This window comes from Lactuca sativa, chromosome 8, assembly GCF_002870075.4.
Source record: "Lactuca sativa cultivar Salinas chromosome 8, Lsat_Salinas_v11, whole genome shotgun sequence".
NCBI classification, from domain to species: domain Eukaryota; kingdom Viridiplantae; phylum Streptophyta; class Magnoliopsida; order Asterales; family Asteraceae; genus Lactuca; species Lactuca sativa.
Genome location: NC_056630.2, coordinates 145,191,559 through 145,211,100, shown reverse-complemented (window position 1 = coordinate 145,211,100; position 19,542 = coordinate 145,191,559).

The window sequence follows — 19,542 nt, the reverse complement described above, 5'->3', positions numbered from 1 at the left end:
GATATAAACTTTATATAATTCTCTTTTGGCTTAGCACCGTGCTAGTCCTTTTTATTTAACTTCTAATCGTTTAAAAAGACTCTGAAATAAAAACGAATATGATATTTACTCCAATTACCACATTTTATTAAATGATATTAGAACTTTAAACAAATAGCCCTGATAATCATCTAGTTCGAAAATATATACTTTCGAACTACTTTATTCTTTGCAAACTAATTTTTATCATTGTTCCGTTTTCTTTTTTCTATCTTACCCTTATCATTTCTCAATACCATTCATTTCTTCTTTCTTTTTTCATATCTTCATTTTGTAACAGAGAAAGGTTGATTTTTTTTTTCTTTCGCTCATTTTTATTATAGACGATAAATATCCGATATGAAAAACAAGTTTAAAACTCATAATCAAGTACCAAACACCTAAATAACTTTGAAACTCAACCTAAACATACGAATAACAAGTTCACACTCTTGAGTAAGTTTAAACCTCATAATACTTCAAAAACTATATATTGTTTTTGATGTTGAAATTTCTAACTAATTTTTTTTAGAAGACAATTTTCGAATTTGTTTCTTTAAAAACAAAGTAGTTTGGAAATTGCAAAATTTGGACTTAATGGTCATGTAAAATTTTTTGGGAAAATATGGTTTATGTGTAATATCTTTCTATCAAATGTTTGGATCAGTATCCTAAATGAATTCCACCAAAACAAAGTTTCTAAAATTTTTAAGACCTAAAATGATTAAGATTTATGTATTATGAGAATTACTCAGCAATATCAACAATCTTTGAGGATAGATGTGTCGGAAAACATCGGCTTTACCTATAATAAGTAACAATCTTTAAGTAACAAATATATTGTGCCGTTTAAAAAAAACGACCTCCTAAAAAGCACAATCGAATAAAACAAATATAATAATAAAACAACACTAACATATCTTTTTCCTTGATAAAATAAAAAATAAATATTTATTTCTGTGTCATGGAATCTAGCATCGACAAGGTATGAAAAGTCATTTAATATTTGGTATTTTAATGTGTATATATAGGCCAATAATACCCCACAACTTTAGACAAAATATCAGGTTGAAAGTGTCAAACAAATATTTGCCTTTTGATGTATACGACCAATTCTAGCAGGTTCTATATATCTTTAATATACTAAACTTGTTTATTCAGAAATTATATCTCATGTTCTTATTATATTGGGTTTAATGGTTTAATAATAATATCATTATTTCATATTTTTTAATCAGTTTGTTCTTGATGATCATTAACATAACATTTTTACAAAGACAAACCGGCCGTGGTGGCTCCAGAACAAGATATCAAGAGTAGCAATCACACTTTTATGGATACATGTTGGAAAAATTAAACTACGTCAAAATAAATTTCTACTATGCCAAAACATTAAGGATTTACACGAGCTACCGTAGACAAACACATAGGCATGCAAACTGTTGGTCAATTGTTTCACTAAATATATTTAAGTGTAATGGATTGACTTGTTGGCGAAAATTAATCTTGATGAACATTAAACAAGTAAAGAAGATGTGGAGTAGACACTTGATTAAGTTTATTCAAGATTTGAAGTAAGGGCTAAATTGATTTCAGAATTGAAATCTGAACAAAAACAATTTCTGAATAAGTAAGTGTTTGACCAAAACTGATTTCGGAATGAAGTTGGTTTCGGACAAATACTGAGTTCATAATTTGAAGTGATGTGAATGTAATCAAATGCGAATGAAATTTCGGAATACGGGATGCAAATGCACTTTCGCAACGGTAGTATGTTACTGTTCTATTGTGATCGATCACAATTAGTTATAATTCAATATTATAGAACTATCGCATTGCTTTGAATCGCATCGGATAGCAAGTTAATGTTCAATTGCGATCGTTCAGAACTCGTTGCAACGATGTAGTTCGGAACGATTCTTGCAATCGCATCGAAACGATCTTAGATAGATCACATCAGTATGACCCACATAGGATCGCATCGAAACGACTCATATCAGAACGATCACAACGAAATTGTTTTCGCAACCATTAATCATAACAATGCTTACATAGGAATGAGAGTAGTCCAGTGCTTTACCCATTGGTTCCTTGTTTTGTCCAATGGTTAAAACGACTGTTTTGTGCCGGGCTCGACTTTTATTGCCAGTTTTTTGGGACACACGTCGGTTATGCAATTATCCATCGGTTAAATGCCCGTTTTATGTATTTTTCAACGTTGGAAACTGTTATGCAACCGTTTTTGGCAAAGAAACTTATAAAAAACAAGTTTTTGTCAAACTTAGAAGATACTGGTACATTTTCGTTGAAGCACTCAACGGATAAAAACAAACTTATCATTCTCTTTCTTGCTCTCAAACTTCTGAGTGTTATCTAATTGAGGATTCGGGAGTACCTCTAATACTTCGATTTGAACGTATCAATCACGATCTCAGAATTTCCAAGTGTTTTAATACCAAATCACCAACATAAATAGAAGCATATTTCTAAGAAAAATTGAAGTATTCTTGTGATCATGGCTAGTGGCGATTCTGTGAAGGATTTGACAAACAAGTTTGATAAACTAAACAAGTTTGAAGGGCAAGATTTTCGTAGATGGAAAAATAAAATGCATTTTCTCCTTACAACTCTGAAAATGGTGTATGTTTTGAGTATAACCATGCTAGACTTTGTTGATGATGAAAATTTGGAGGCCACAAGAAGAAGATCAAAGTGGGACAATGATGACTGCATCTTTCGTGGTTATATTCTCAATGGTATGTCTGATTATCTATTTGATATCTACCAAAATGTTGAAACTGTAAAAGAATTGTAGGATTCTTTTAAATCTAACTACATGACTAAAGATGCTTCAAGTAATAAGTTTATTGTCAGTAACTTTATGGGTTACAAGATGTCTGAATCCATTCTTGTTATGGAATAATTCCATGAAATGATAAGGATCTTGGGACAATTTACTCAACACAATCTGAAAATGAATGAAGCTATTTTTATGGTTGTAATTATTGACAAACTTCCCCTTCATGTAATGATTTTAAACACAATCTGAAACATAAAAAAAAGAATAGACTTTAACTCAACTTGAAAGCAATTACAGATTCAAGATTCATTAAGGATTCAAGAACTTGATAACTAATGCAAGAATCAAGTTGGTTCCTCTTTTGTGAACATGGCTAAAGGAGAAAGTTCAAAGAATTCCAAGACATCTAAGGGAAAAAGGAAGTTCAACTGAAAGGATGATAAGTCTTCCAACAAGAAAGAAAATTTGGTTTTTTGGAATTGTAAGAAACCGGGTCACCACAAGAAAGTTTGCCATATTTGTAAAGTGAATAAGGATGGTGCTGGACCAAGTGGATCCAAGGATCCAAAAAAGCAACAAGATATATTTTCTTTTTTCATACAAAATTCTAATATATGTTCGAGATTATATTTTATGATTTCTGAAGCATTTAATGTTCAGGATGATGATGTTGCATGGTGGGTTGATTTGGGAGCAACAAGCCATATATGTGAAGATCTTCGTTGGTTCCAAGAATGTAAACCAATAAAAGATGGATTTATGGTGAAAATGGGAAATATTGCTACTGAACCAATCATGGGTTTAGAATCTATTTTGCTTTACTTTACTTTTGGAAAATGTTTATGTCCGAATAATGTTTTATATGTTCCGGGGATTCAAAAGAATCTTGTGTCTGAAATTATGTTGAGTAATTATGGTTACAAACAAGTACTATAACGTGACATGTATATCTTGTCAAGACATGGTTCTTTTATGGGTTTCGGCTATGCATATAATGGAATGAGTAAGCTTAATAAAAATTATCCTAGTTATGATAATTCTATTTGCATGACTTCTTCTAGTTCTAGAAATAATTTTGATAAATTTGATTTATGGCACGCTAGACATAGTGATTTATGTGATTCCATGCAATACCTTCCCTTGGAAACAAAAAATATGTTGTTACTTTTATTGATGATGCATCTAGATATTGTTATGTCTATTTGCTACATTCAAAAGATGAAAGCTCTAGATAAATTTAAGATTTATAAACAAGACGTTGAACTTGATAAAAATGAATCAATTAATGTTTTACATGTTGATAGAGGTGGTGAGTATTATGATCCAATTTATTTTGTATCGACTAGAATAATACGTCAAACCACAACTCTTTATACACCTCAACAAAATGGTGTTGTTTAAAGGAAAAATATGACTTTGAAAGAAATGGTTAACTCCATGTTGTCCTATTCATGTTTTAGTGAAGGTTTCTGAGGTGAAGCTATGTTGGCAAGATGTTATATTTTAAATAGAAATCCAAAGAAAAAGAGTATGAATACTCCTTATGAACTATGGTGTAAAAAGGTGCCTAATTTGAGTTATTTCAAAGTTTGGGGTTATAGAAAAGTTGTAAGGCTCATTGAACCCAAACGGAAAACATTAGGTGCAAGATGTATAGATTGTATCATCATTAGATATGCTGAGCGTTCCAAAGCTTATAGATTCTATGTTTTAGTAACTAATGACTATTTGTCTGTGAACACTGTTATAGAGTCTAGTGATGCTATCTTTGATGAAGAAAGATTTACATCTATTCTGAGACCAAGGGACATGATTTAGCAATCTTCCAACAAGAGTACAACTCAAGGTGAAGATGTTTCAGCTCGTACAAATTCTATGCCAGAACATAGAATGAGTACTCGAGCTAGAAAAGCTAAATGTTTTGTATCCGATTTTCAACTATACTCAATTGAAGCAACATGGGATTAGAGTGTGTCTCAACATCAATATTGTTTTAATATTGAGGAGGATCTAAAGACTTTCAATGAAGCTATGGCTTCTTGGGATGTTCATTTCTGGAAAGAGGCAATTCAAGAAGAGATATTCTATCATGCATAAAAATACTTGGGTATTATCTCATTTACTTCCTGGTAATAAGGAATTAGGATGTAAATGGATCCAAAAAAGGAAGATGAAGGTGGATGGATCAATTCATATGTATAAAGTCAGATTGGTTATCCAAGGCTTTAGGCAAAAGGAAGGGATTTATTTCTTTGATACTTATGCTCCTGTTGCCAAAATTTCCACTATCAGAGTAATGTTAGCTCTTACAACTACACATAATCTATTGGTTCACCAAATGGATGTGAAAACTACGTTCTTGAATGGTAATTTAGATGAGGAAATTTATATGAAACAACCTGAAGATTTTGTGATGCCAGGAAATGAACACAATGTGTTCAAGTTGAAGAAAGCATTATATGGTTTGAAACAAGCACCAAAACAATGGCATAAAAAGTTTGATGATTTTGTGTTGTCTAATGGTTTTTCATTAAACCAAGCTGACAAGTGTGTGTGTGTGTATGTGGAAAATTTAATACTTCTAGCAAAAGAGTTATAATTTGTTTATATATGGATGATATGTTGATTTTTGGTACTGATTAGGAAGAACTTAACAAAACCAAGAAATTTTGTGATGGGTTTTTAGCCATAAGAACTTTCCTATGTGCGCATGCAAAACCCTAATGCTTGGATCTAGGCTTTCTAATTAAACATGCTTTGAATCCAAGACTTCTAATGACTATTTAGGTGTAAGAATAATATTGAAACAGATCTAGACTTATACCTTTGAATTCCTTGTTGATCTTGTTGTCTTGGAGCTTCTAGAGTCACATTTGTCACTCCTCTAATGGCTTACAAACACCAAATAGCAAGGAGGATGATTTGGGAGAGAGGAGAGGGGAGGAAGTCGACCAGGGTTTCCATACTTTAGATGAAGTTCCGATTTCCTTATGCCATAGGGTCTATTTATAATTGTAGACTCCTTAAGGGTTACAACGTAAACCCTAATTGGATAATCTTCTCTTAAGGCTATCCAAATCCATTCCTTAGATAACTCTTTGACGATTTGAAGCAATCCTTAGCTTCTAGAATCCGTCCAATACATATCTATATGGATTTACAGTCTAAAGTTTAACTATCAAACAATTGACAGTTTATACCCTTTATTTAATTAATCTCTTTAAGCCACCAAATTAATTCCAATTAATTCTATGACTTATATTAATCAAATAACAATATATTATTCTTTATATTATTCTCATAATATACTAATAATATTTATTCTCTCTTAATAAATCATCCTATCAAGTTGCTATGGTGAAGGCAACCCAAAAGGACCATGCACAACCGGTTCAAATACTTGCCTAATATAGTTGTAGCCTTAGACACTATTCCAATAGTCTCCCACTTGGATAAGTCTATTAACTATATGCACAAGTACAATTCGATTTGCAATCGTAGCTCTCAAAGACGCTGTCAAACTCTGATCTAATAAATCTTGTCCTTTAGATAAGGGATCGTACAGTCCTCTGTTAGATATCATGCTGACAATCCTATGGAATGGTTAGTCAAGCATTTAGGTTTCTCGATCTCTGATTTATTCGACATAGAACTTAATCGAACACATCAATTCAGTTCAGACCGGGCCTGGCACATAAGTCAAATCAAATCATCGAGCGGCCGAGATATCTCTTCTACCCTCTTTGGATAAAATTTACAGATAAACTTCGACTTATATGCATTTACTTATTCATTAACCAACTATACACAACAATGCGTTTTATAACACCGAGTTACTGATGCATTTTCACATTATCAATGTACAATCAATTAACAAATAATAAACCATATATCTAGGTTTTAAGACTATATGATATTATCGTCTTGCGATCACCCTTTTATATCATATTCCATAAGGTGATTCCAGCAAGCACGGGTTTATTCCAATGCTCAAAACCAGTTCATAAGCACTCATGAACGTCGCAGCAATATTTTGCCATGTCTAATACCATTTAGACAATCTACGCACCGATTCACGACAATCTTCATTCATATCTACTTCCAACATATGAACGATTGTGGACAATTTGAACAATTCGATTATTCCTAATAAACTCAATTATTCTGGAAGTCAAAACATGCAAAGTGAAATAATAGCTAAACAATTAACATAAGATAGTAGCATTACTCATAAATAAAACTCCTTTATTTAATCATCAAATGTTAATTACATTTATCTATTACACATTTCTAATACTATCTAATCTATGCTAATATCATCCTTCAGCCCAATACTCCTAGCATGCTGCAAGTGCTTAACCCTACTCAGTCCCTTCGTAAGCAGATCTGCTGGGTTATCTTCTGATGATATCCTCTTTACTACGAGTTGTCCTTCTTCTACTCGATGTCTAATAAAGTGATATTTTCTGTCGATATGTCTAGATCTACCATGATCCCTCGGTTCCTTGGTCAAGGCAACCGCTCCTTCATTATCACAGAAAATCTCCATGGGCTCCTTTATGGCAGGTACAAATCCAAGATCATCGATGAAGTTCTTTAGCCATATTGCCTCCTTCGACGCTTCGCTCGCTGCAATGTACTCTGATTCGCACGTTGAATCAGCTATGTTTTCCTGCTTGGAACTCTTCCATGTCACTGCTCCTCCATTTAGGGTAAAGACCCAGCCCGACTGCGAACGGAAGTTGTCCCTGTCGGTCTGAAAGTTGGCGTCACTATACTCTCGCACCTTTAAGTCATCACTCCCTCCGAGGACTAAAAACCATTCCTTCATCCTCCGAAGGTACTTAAGGATATTCTTCATCGCAATCCAATGGGCTTTGCCAGGGTTCCCTTGATATCTGCTAACCATGCTCAAAGCGAAGGCTACATCAGGGCGAGTACAAGTCATAGCGTACATGATTGAGCCAACTGGGGAAGCGTATGGTATTCGGCTCATTTCTGCTATCTCAGCTTCGGTACTTGGACTTTGAGTCTTACTCAACTTGGCATTACTTTGTATCGGTAATTCTCCCTTCTTCGAGTTTTCCATACTAAAACGTTTTAGTACCTTCTCCAAGTAAGTGTTATGACTAAGTCCAATTAGTCTCTTACTTCTTTCTCTTACAATCCTTATTCCCAAAATGTAAGAAGCCTCTCCAAGGTCCTTCATAGCGAAGCACTTCCCGAGCCAGGACTTAACCTCCTGCAGAGTCGGGATGTCGTTTCCTATGAGTAATATGTCATCGACATATAGAACGAGGAAGCTTACTATACTCCCACTGGCTTTGACATATACACATGATTCATCTTCGCTTCGTACAGATCCAAACTCTTTGACTTTCTCATCGAAGCAAAGATTCCATCTACGAGATGCTTGCTTAAGTCCATAAATGGACTTCTCAAGCTTACACACTCTATTCGGATGCTTCGGATCCACAAACCCCTCTTGTTGAGCCATGTAAACATCCTCAGCCAACTTTCCGTTAAGGAAAGCGGTCTTGACATCCATTTGCCAAATCTCATAATCATGAAATACGACAATCGCTAGCATCACTATAATAGATTTAATCTTCGCAACAGGTGAGAAGGTCTCATCATAGTCCACTCCGGGAGTTTGAGTAAAGCCCTTCGCAACCAATCGCGCTTTATATGTGTGTACGTTCCCATCCATGTCGGTCTTCTTCTTGAAGATCCATTTGCACCCAACAGTCTTACATCCGGGCACATTATCTACCAAATTCCAAACTTGGTTATCATACATGGATTGGATCTCGCTATCCATTGCCTCTTTCCATTTTGCAGACTCCGGGCCTGCCATGGCTTCCTTATAGCTATTAGGTTCATCAAGATTTATTAGTGTACCATCACTAATATACGTGTCCCCTTCGGTAGTAATATGAAAACCATAAAACTGGGGTAGAACTCTAACTCTATCGGAACGTCTAAGAGGTAAGGATTCGTCAATCGGTTCAACCGGAGTTTCCTCCTCGGGTTGAGTGCCAGCGGTATAGGTTCCTTCATCTATCGAATCTTGAATCTCTTCAAGCTCGATTTGCCTCCCACTGTCTCCTTGGCCTATGAGTTCTCGCTCTCGGAAAACTCCTCTCCTCGCAACGAAGACAACATTGTCCTTCGGTCTATAGAAGAGATATCCAAAGGATGTCTACGGGTAGCCGATGAAAATACATCGCTCACTTCGAGGTTCGAGCTTGTCGTGAGTATCTCGTCTTACGAAAGCCTCGCAACCCCAAACCTTGATATGTGCCAACGAAGGAGCTTTCCCTGTCCACATCTCGTGAGGTGTTTTGGCAACCTTCTTAGTAGGGACTCGGTTAAGGATATGGGCGGCAGTCTCTAAGGCATACCCCTAAAAAGAGATAGGTAGTGAAGCACGAATCATCATAGAGCGAACCATATCCAATAAGGTTCGATTATGCCTTTCTGCCACACCATTCAACTGCGGTGTCCTAGGAGGCGTCAATTGCGAAACTATTCCACACTCCTTGAGATAATCGTGGAATTCAAGACTTAGGTACTCTCCTCCTCGATCGGATCGAAGCATCTTGATTTTCTTGCCCAATTGATTCTCCACTTCATTCTTGAACTCTTTGAACTTTTCAAAGGTTTCTGAATTTTGCTTGATTAAATAGATATACCCATATCTACTATAATCATCGGTAAAAGTCACGTAGAAGCGGTTCCCATCCTTCGTGGTTGATCTAAACGGTCCACATACATCGGTATGTATTAAGTCCAATAGACCCTCACCCCTTTCACACGTACTCGTGAAGGGTGATTTAGTCATCTTCCCTAAGGTCGAATGACTCCAACACTCCATCCTTTTGGAGTTGGGCTATGCGTTTCTTGTTGACATGTCCAAGAAGACAATGCCACAAGGATGCTTTATCCATACTAGTGGAAGAATCTATGTTCAAAACATCATTTCCTAATTTATCAACAATCATAACAGTTTCATAAATTCCATTACATGGTATAGCTTCAAAGTAAAAGACACCATTTAGATAAGCCAAAATAGAACCATTCTCATTATTAAAAGAAAATCTAAAACCTTGTCTATATAAACCATGGAATGAAATGATGTTTCTAGCCATTTCTGGCGAATAGCAACACTTGTTCAAATCTAAACATAAATTATTCCTAAGCACTAAAGAATACACTCCAATCTTGGTCACAGGCGACGATCTTCTGTTCCCCATGATTAGATTGATTCTTCCTTGCTCCACATCCCTACTTCTTCTTAGTCCCTTCACATTAGAACAAATGTGGTAACCACAACCGGTATCAAGAACCCAAGAAATAGCATGATTAGAATCGTTAGATTTAATTGTATATATATCTGCGAAAGATGGCTTGATCTTTCCTTCCTTGATGGCTTGCAGGTACTCTAGGCAGCTTCTCTTCCAACGTCCTATCTTGTGGCAGTGGTGGCACTCTGCCTCCTTAGGGTTAGGGCAGGGCTTAGCGGGATCGACTTTGGTCCCACTAGAAGAGGCACCATCTCAGGCTTTAACCATGCGATAGTTCTTAGACGAAGCCTTCCTCTTCTTTCCCTTTCCTTGACCAATAGCCAAGACAGGAGCAACGGGTGGATTGGGAGTTGGTGCAACATACTTGTCTTTGAATTTGCTCTCAGCGACCCTCAACAAACCTTGGAGTTTGCTTAGGGTGACCTCCTCTTTGTTCATGTGGTAGGTCATCGTAAATTGATTGTACATCAGAGGCAAAGAGTGAAGCACCATGTCGATCGCCAAGTCTTCCCCAAAGTCAACATTTAACTTGCGAAGGCGGTTGACATACCTTTGCATCTTTTGCAGGTGCACGGTAAGAGATTCTCCATGACCCATCTTAGCGGAAATCATGTTAGTGAAAATCTCATAACGCTCTTGTCTCGCGTTCTGGTGGTATCTTTCCAATAAGTCTTGATGCATCTCGTACGGGTACATGTCCTCGTAGGACTTTTGGAATTCGGAGTTCATGGTGGCTATCATGATGCAATGTACCTTCGTTGCATCTCGCTCATGAGTTTCAAAAGCAGTAATTTCAGGGTTTATTTTCTCGAGCTTCTCATCAAGGACATACTCCTTATCCTCATAGCGAGCAATGGTACAAATGTATTTTATCCATTCGCTAAAGTTCGTTCCATCGAAGGTGACCTTTTGACAAAGGCTCATCAACATGAAAGAACTAGCAGCAGCGTTGTTTGCATTCGACATATACAAATAGAAAGGACAAAGATAGATTAGAATATGAATCCCTAATTATCAGCCAATAAGAAAAATTAGGGGTAGGATCCAACAACAACATTTACATATTAGAAAAGGGATGCCATAATCTAACATGCAAATAAATTGAAGGTAGGTGAATGACAATTCACTAATTCTCCACCATAAAACCTAACTATTAGTCCTAAATGTATTGAGAATTCCTAGGTTCGGATGAGATTCATTGAAAACTATTCAATGGCATGTTTAAATCTCGATATGCCCCTCTAGTTTGTGACTGGGATACCGAGGATCACAAAGCGGATGTGAATTACCACGCAAATTCACATGGTGCCTTCATTGTAACGATCACCTATTCGATGTGCCGGTAAACCACACACGCTCCATCGAACTATGATAAACAATGAATCACCCTTTGTCACCTTTGCTTAGAACCAATTAGTGTGCCGGTAAACCACACACACTCCACTAACTTCTTAGCAAGGGTGCAAAGTGTAATTTCATGGGATTGCATCGATTCACTTTTCCTAAAGTAACTAAGATTAGGAAATTTTAAAAAAATGTAGTTACTTTGTATTACTTATTATACTTTTAATGAGAGGATGAGGTTGCCATATCCTACCCGTTCGGCTAACGACCGTCCACCGATCAAGCAAGCGGTGGGTGTGAGTGTACACCCATTAAGCGCCATTTTATAGGCCACAACCTTATACCCACCTTATAGATCGGCTTCGTGAATGAGGCCTACTAACGGTAAGACTAGCATTTTAGTTATACATATATATATATATATATATATATATATATATATATATATATATATATATATATATATATATATGTATATATATATATATATTAATCTTGTAATATGATATTAGTATAGGTTTGTATTTTAAATATTTTAAAATCTAGGGTTTGAAATTTAAATTGTCTAAATTAAAACTTTTAATCACAAAATATAAATTTCAAAACTTTAGGACAAGTTTTAAACATTTAAAACATGGAGGATCAAATAACAAATAATTTCTATTAACAATTAATTTCCTAATTATCTATATTTGATTTATTCAAGATTTCTTGCAAGATAATTACCAAAATAATCAAAATAATTAATTAATTATCATATAAGGAAATTAAATATTTTATTAGTTGATAAATATCTTTAATTAGATCAAGATAATAGTCATATATATCAAAAAATCGGATTAGGGTTAATCTAATATGATTAAGGTAAGTTTCTATAAGATAATCAAGAAGAAATCCCGAATCTGGTCATTCCTGACGCTTGGACTCGCCGAGTGCACCAAGGGACTCGCCAAGTCAGGCCAACTCGCCGAGTCCACTATGGAACTCGCCGAGTCCATGACTCAGAAACACAAAAATTGAATTTTGCAGTTAAGTTTCAAACAAATAAGCAACAATTTAATGAAAACCAAGCTAGGCTCTGATACCACTGATGGGTTTTTAGCCATAAGAACTTTCCTATGTGCGCATGCAAAACCCTAATGCTTGGATCTAGGCTTTCTAATTAAACATGCTTTGAATCCAAGACTTCTAATGACTATTTAGGTGTAAGAACAATATTGAAACAGATCTAGAATCATACCTTTGAATTCCTTGTTGATCTTGTTGTCTTGGAGCTTCTAGAGTCACAATTGTCACTCCTCTAATGGCTTACAAACACCAAATAGCAAGGAGGATGATTTGGGAGAGAGGAGAGGGGAGGAAATCGGCCAGGGTTTCTATACTTTAGATGAAGTTCTGATTTCCTTATGCCATAGGGTCTATTTATACTTGTAGACTCCTTAAGGGTTACAACGTAAACCCTAATTGGATAATCTTCTCTTAAGGCTATCCAAATTCATTCCTTAGATAACTCTTTGACGAGTTGAAGCAATCCTTAGCTTCTAGAATCCGTCCAATACATATCTATATGGATTTACAGTCTAAAGTTTAACTATCAAACAATTGACAGTTTATACCCTCTTATTTAATTAATCTCTTTAAGCCACCAAAATAATTCCAATTAATTCTATGACTTATATTAATCAAATAACAATATATTATTCTTTATATTATTCTCATAATATACTAATAATATTTATTCTCTCTTAATAAATCATCCTATCAAGTTGCTATGGTGAAGGCAACCCAAAAGGATCATGCACAATCGGGTCAAATACTTGCCTAATATAGTTGCAGCCTTAGACACTATTCCAACATTTTTATCATCTAGTTTTGAAATGAAAGATCTGGGTGAGGGCAGAGGTAATTTTTCGCATAAGAATTAAACAAGGAAACAATGGGATTTCAATTTCTCAATCTCATTATGTTGAGAAATTTTGAAAAATTTTAAATTTGAGAATTGTTCTCCTGTTAGCACTCATATAGACCTAAGTCTTAAGCTTTTACCAAATATTGGATCTCTAGTGTCTCAACTTGAATACTCAAGGGCAATTGGTTGTCTGATGTATGTCATGATTAACATTAGGCCTCATATAACATATGTGGTAGGAAGGCTTAGTAGATATACTAATAATCCTTGTTTAGATCATTAGCAAGCTATGAGTATAGTATTTAAGTACTTAAAAGGGACCATGAATTATGGTTTAACTTATAGGGGATATCCTTCTATTTTGGAAGGATATTTTGATGCCAGCTGGATTAACAACTTAGAGGATCACTCCTCTACAAGTGTTCGGGTATTTTTTCTTGGAGGAGGAGCCATTTCTTGGGCATCTAAGAAATAGGCATGTATTACCAACTCAGCCGGAATCTAAGGGTTATCTTTATCTTCTGTTGGTAAAGAAGTTCAGTGGCTAAGGAACTTGATTTATAAACTCCCATTATGGCCCAAACCGATATCTATACTTTCTATTAGATGTTGATAGTGATGCAACCTTGGCTAAGGCTTATAGTGAAGTGTATAAAGGGAAGTCTAGATGTTTAGGTGTTAGACGTAGCATGATTCGTGAGCTCAGCATGACTGGTGTGATATTCGTTGAGTTTGTGAGAACGCAATTAAATTTGTCCGATCATCTAACCAAATGGTTAGCAAGAGATCTTGTGCACAAGGCAGATGTAAGGATGGGTTTAAAGTCCATTTAAAATCTTTTATATTGAGATACCCAATTCCCATCTAATGTAATAGTAGATGTTGAATTCAATGTGGAAAACTTAATATTTAAATATTGGAATACATTATTGTCATCATCCCATGGTATGTGTTCAGTACTACAAGTAAAGGAGTTTGAAATTTTATTTCTTAATAGTTATTTGAAAAATTACATTTGCAGGTGCAAGAACAAAACAACTACATATATAAGCATGAAGTTTAGCTACTTCAAGAAGCTAGGGCTTGACTTTAATATGCTTATTGAAGGACGAGACACATGCCAGTAAAATATAGTGTCAAGTTAGAAAGTATGAGAATGTAAATTGTTATGTATATTATCTTCATATACTCACTTGGATAGAAAAGGTTCAATCCTTAATGTCACCCTGATATTTGAATATTTGGAATGAATAATATACTAATGTGAAATTGAATCGTCATGATATTTCATTTATGCATCATTCTATTGTTGTTATGTTTTGTTTTCAAGTTAATCAAGATTACACTTAAATGGGGGAGGTTTGTTGGTGAATTATTTCACTAAGTATATTTAAGTGTAATGGATTGACTTATGACTAAAATTAATCTTTATGAATATTAACAAAGTAAGGAATGTGTGAAGTACACTCTTTTAATTTTATTCAATATTTTAAGTAAGAGCTAAATTGATTTAGGAATTGAAATCAGAACATTTTTTTTTTGGAATAAGTAAGTGTTGGATTGAAACTGATTTCGGAATAAAGTTGGTCTCGGACCAATATAGAGTTCGTTATTTGAGGTGATGTGAATGCGATCAGATGCGAATGAGATTTCAAAATATTGGATGTGAATGCACTTTCGCAATCATAGTGTGATACAGTTCAATTGTGAATGATCAGAACTAATTGCAATTCGATACATTGGAACTATCGCAGTGGGTTGAATCGCATCGGATAGCAAGTTACTATTCAATTGCGATCATTCGAAACTCGTTGCAACGATGTACTTCGGAACGATTCTTGCAATCGCATAGAAAGAATCTTAGTTGGATTGCATCGGTATGACCCACATAGCATCGCATCGATATGACTCATATCGGAATGATCACAACGAAATTGTTTTCCCAACCATTAATCTCATCAAGCTTACATAGGAATGGGTGCGGCCCAGTGCTTTACCCTTCGGTTCGTTGTTTTATCCAACAGTTAAAACGATTGTTTTGTGTCAGACTCGAATGTTATTGCCAGTTTTTTGCGACAAACGTCGGTTATGCTATTATGCATCTGTTAAATGTCCGTTTTATGTAGTTTTGAACGTTGGAAATGGTTATTCAACCATTTTTAGCAAAGAAACTTATAAAAAAGCAAGTTTTAGTCACACTTAGAAGATAATGGTACATTTTCGTTGAAGCACTCAACACACATAAACAAATCTCTCATTCTCTTTCTTGTTCACAAACTTATGAATATTATCCAATTGAGGATTTGGAAGTACCACCCAAATACTTCGATTTGAAAATGTCAATCACGATCTCATAATTTCCAATTATTTTAATCCCAAATCACCAATAGATATAGAAGCATATTTCTAACACAAACCAACCGAGTGATATCAGACGATTACTACCATAAATAAAGAAAAGGTTATCTGAAAAGTGATATAAGAATTAAAGAAATAATTTCAGATATTGCTCTTAACTAATTGATCTTTATTATTTGTCTTCTTTATCTTATTGCATAATGTCCTTTTTTGCGGACGTATTAACTTTATATGAAGATTTTGATAATGATGTATGATCATAAAATAAGAAATAATATGTGACCAACCAGTATAAATATCAAGGACAGTTGTTAACTTTTCGAATTAACAAGCATTATATTTCAATATAATCAAAGAGTTTGGGGTATGAAACTTTAAGTGAAATGTCATATGACATAGGTCTTTGGTCTAACAGAGACGCCCTTGGAAAAAGTTTAATTAATCTCATTTAATTGATGTAACGACTTGACAGAACTTTAACTATTCAAATGGTTATTGATAAAGTCAATACTGATTTAGATTTTAAGTTTTTTTTACATTAAAAAATAAAAATTTCTCCATCCTCTTATTTATTTTTCCTTATCTCATCATTTGATTTTAAGACTTGTTAAAAAGGAAAATGGCTTATAAGAGTAAAGAAGTTTCAAAAACGTTTAAAAAAGACCATCTAAGTTTTACATGTTCAAAATAATATCATCCAACTGTAAACTTTGTATAAACAAAACACCAACAAATTTTACCTTTTGTTCAAATCTCACCTAGTGATAATCGGTTCTTGTGGGTAAATGATGAGTTGAATTTAGAATTGATGAGTTGGCCTAAAAATTAATGACATGGAATAAGAATGGTTACATGTAATTTTTTTGTATTTGTCTTACTTAAATCGAATTGCAGCAAGAAGGAACGGATTGTACTTTTTCTTCTCCAACTCCATGTTCTTAATTAGGTGTTGTAATGGCTTCATTCTCTACTAAATCTATAATCTCAACTTCAAGCTCAAATATTTTGAAGACATATAAGATTTTTGATGATGCTTACTCTTGTGTTTATGGGTTCCAATCGTGGATTTGGACTTCAATCACTGATAAGAATCCTAGAAAAAAGTTTAAGGTATGTTCCAACCGAATGGTGAGTTATCATACCCCTCTACCACATATTTGCTTGGCTATGTCATTGTTTTGGTCGAAAAATGATCAAAGAAACATCAACCAAACTATATGAGAGGTTGTGATGTTGCAATCAATGTGAATGTGAAAATGAAGTGAAAGTGACACAAGTCATCTTACAAGGAAAGCCCTTGATCCTTGATACGATCTCCAACATAAAACCTTGGGAGGTGATAATGATCACATGTCTAGTTTAATCTTATTAATCGCAATGTAAATTACAGAAATGTGTTTGAAAGTACGAGTACAAGTGATTCAATAACTCTAGATGTGTATGTGTGTGATCTATACATGTGTATTTATAGCTTATGTTGACTAACTAAATTTTCCATATTCTCAATATGATGTTGAACAAGCCTTTGCACGTTGCTTTTACTTAGCAATTCCAAGTTTTAAGCTTGATTGGAATGATTCTTTAGTATTTACTTGTCTTTTGTTTATCATTTCTGCACATGTGAATAATAAACAAGAAATATAATCGATAAGTCGGTTAGGAAATAATATTAGTAATATTCAGGATCCTGAGTATATGTTTTAGGATCCAGGATGCACTTAATGATTCGAGATCCTGGAAATGTTTTAGGATCTTGACCCATAACAAGTTCCCCCAAATTATACCTGCAAAATATTTTTATTAATTCCAAATATTTAAAGAGTATAATTTAATTAAACCGATATAAAGAACTTGAAATTCAAACTCTAATAGATAAAATTATATCTATTTACTTAGGCATGATTATCTATCAAATCACTTCCTTCTCCTTTTTGATCCCGAATAAATAGGGCATAAAGTTTCCTGATGATTCTTTACATCTTCTAGCTACCTCTCAAGCGTTATCAGTCATGCCCAAGGTAAATCTTCTGCCTCATTCTCTCTTATTTTTCTCATTTTCTTCTCATCGTTCATGGGCAAAAAGATACTTCGCTATTGCGCAAATATCCTGGCTCCCATTGGGGAGGATTTTGATGATCATAAAATCCTTACCTAGGAGGAGACTTGTTCTTTTGAAAATTACGATATCGAATCTGTGAGGGAAAATGGATCTTTTTCGGCTAGTACCATCTTCAGGTCTTTTGATGGTAAGGTCTAACCAGATTTCATTTGTCTTTCATGGGTCTGCTTCCCCGAGTATCCTTTCTTCTTGGGCCTAACGTACCCTTTCTCTAGTGCCATCTCTGAATTATTCAAGGTAACCAAATTTTCTTACATCCAAACTATGCCTATAGTGGAGGATCCTTTTCTGGATTGATCGGTTAAATCTGTTCATTGATCTTAAGATCAGTTTATCCTAGCTAGCTAAGGTGTATGATCTTTCAACTTTTGGGTCTTCCTGTTTCATGTTTAAAGTCAAATCCAACAAAACACATCATATTTTGAAAACAAAACACAACGATGGTACCTCAAAAGATAGAGTTTTATTTGTGAAATGTGATTCCATCCCCAAAGAGAATCTCTTGCCCATGAACTGGGTCAAGAAGGGTAGGATTTGATTTATCATGTTAAGGAATTGAAATTCATAGTTTTTTTTTGATGTCGTGCAGCCATCAAACTCGAGGAAATTTATCCTGTTAATGAGAAAACCAAAGAGAAGATCGGGAATCTGTACATCTTGCCTGATATTGAAAGAACCTTCAATTCTGAGCAGGCTAGCTTCCAAAAGAGTTCATCCACTAACTTCCCGATGTCTACTCGTAAGGATCCTTTGTTTGTCTATGCTGCTGCTGGGATCCTAAATTCATGAAGATGCTTTGTAATTTTTAGGATCTAAGACCACTTGCTCTAGTTCCCGCTTCCCATTCTTCGACCTTAAAGAGGCCATGTCAGGTGGTATAGTTGTAGTTGACAAGGAAAATACTTATTCTTCTCGTCCTCCAAAAAGGGTTGTGAGCGATCTATCCATGAAGACTCCAAGATCCAAGAGGATAAAGTTGTCTGAGATCCTGGATCTCATTCTGGAGAATTTAGTAGCCGAGGAAGTCATAAAAAAGTTGATCACCTTCTCCCAAGCTATAAGTATTTCTGAATCCTCTTTTTCTTTTGTGCTAGATTTTCAATCCGGTGAATGCATTTTTTTTAGATTGGGGATCACATCTCTCAATCCACTGAGGATCCAAAGCTCAGGGCTGAGGAGGTGGAGCGCACCTTGAAGCAGCAGGAGGCCATATGGAAGGTAACCAACAAGGATCTTCTGGCGAGGGTGTAAAGGCTAAGAAAGGAGAAGGCGAAGAAGGATGAGGAGCTTGTCCATGAGATCGAGGATGTAATTATAGAGCTTAAGAAGTGATGTCGAAACCATCTAGGATGACAGGATCAAGATGACAGAGGGTGTGGAGAAAGGGAATACGTGATCCTGGAATATGGTCGATTGGCTTGATCCCTGGCCAAGTTAATTGGCAAGCACCTTAATGTCAGTCAGGATCCCATAGAGAAGAAGAAGGAGAAGGAGGGAAGAGAGAAAGAGAAAAAGGAGGGTGATGGTTTTCAAAACTTAGGTGCTTAGGTTTGATTAATTAAAAGCAATTTTTCTTTTTGGTATGTAAACAATTTATTTTTGTTGGGTTGGTGGGCAACCCCTTTTAATTTTTCTGCTTTGGTTTTATTTTCTCTTTTGCATGAATGGGTTGATTGTAGAAATAGGA